Here is a 1,368-nt window from a genome sequence, read left to right on the forward strand (position 1 = left end):
CCCATCCCATTCCTGCCTCATTCCCGTCCCATTCCTGCCTCGTTCCCATCCCATTCCTGCCTCGTTCCCATCCCATTCCTGCCTCATTCCCGTCCCATTCCTGCCTCATTCCCGTCCCATTCCTGCCTCATTCCCGTCCCATTCCAGGTTCATTCCCATCCCATTCCAGGCTCATTCCCGTCCCATTCCTGCCTCATTCCCATCCCAGCCCCACAGGGATGGGCAGGATCAGACTGTGCCATGCAGAATTCCCCCCAAAACAGGCACTTGGAAATGTATCCAAGCTTTTCCAAAGCTGCCGGGATAGGGAAATCCTGGCTCGTGCCATTTTTGGAAGAACCTCCAAGCTCTTCAAGGCCAAAAAAACCCCTCTGGAATTAGAGTGGGAACAACTCTGATTCCACAGGGGGGTGAGTGTCCTCTCCACACACAGAGAGGAAAACAGGGATTTAAATGAAGAAAAACCAGGATTTGGGGGTCTGAAAACCTGGAAAACTGGTCCAGGAATGGTCTAAATGGGAGCTTTAATTTAGTCTGGGCTTTATGTAACCAGTGCCGGTGTCTCCAGAATAAACAGGATTTGTGCCTCTTGGAATGCCACAGCTTTCTTTTTGGGAATAATAATCCCTTTCAGGGAAGGATATTCCTGTTTACACAGTTGATTTCCAGAACTGGGATTTTGTCCATGTGGGAGAAAAAAAAAAGACAAAAATCAATGTGGAAAAATGAGGAATGGAAAATCCTGGGAAAAGAGGGGCAGTGACTGCAAGGGGGAAAGAGGGAATTCAGCAATATCCAGGTAGGAGAGAAGAGGCTGAGAAAATTGGGGATGTTCCCCAGGAGAAGGGAAGGTTTGGACACCTCAGCCCCCTGCAGTGTCTGGAGAGGCTTCAGGGAAGCCGGAGAGACAGAAAAAATGGGAATGGCTCCCCAGCTATAAAACCTCCTCATGACTTCTTGGAATTTGGAGCAGGGAAAATCCAGGTAAACAAAGGTTTAACCACAGAGCTTCTCCAAGGATCTTGTGGTCTAAATTCGTAACACAAACATTGGGAATGTGGGATTTGCTGGTGGTGCTTGGAATGTTTGATTTAATCCTTGCAAGTTTTTATCCCAGCTGAGCCTCACCTGGGATTTTGGGCACCATCAGTTGTGCTTCACATGGATTTAAAATATTCCAAGCCCAGCTCTTCCCTCTCCCCCGGCATTCCCAACAAAATAATGATGGCTGATTCTGTATTTGTCTTTTCCAGAGGATGGAATGCCAGTGAATTCCTGCAAACTGGATTTAGAGTGCTGTCGGATGCCCCAAACCAGGCCCCAAACCAAGCCCCAAACCAGGCCCCAAACCAGACCCCAAATCAGACC

Source organism: Corvus kubaryi, unplaced genomic scaffold (genome assembly GCF_017639235.1).
Source record: "Corvus kubaryi isolate FWS band 111438036 unplaced genomic scaffold, C.kubaryi_AGA036_p1.0 37387, whole genome shotgun sequence".
Taxonomy (NCBI): Eukaryota; Metazoa; Chordata; class Aves; order Passeriformes; family Corvidae; genus Corvus; species Corvus kubaryi.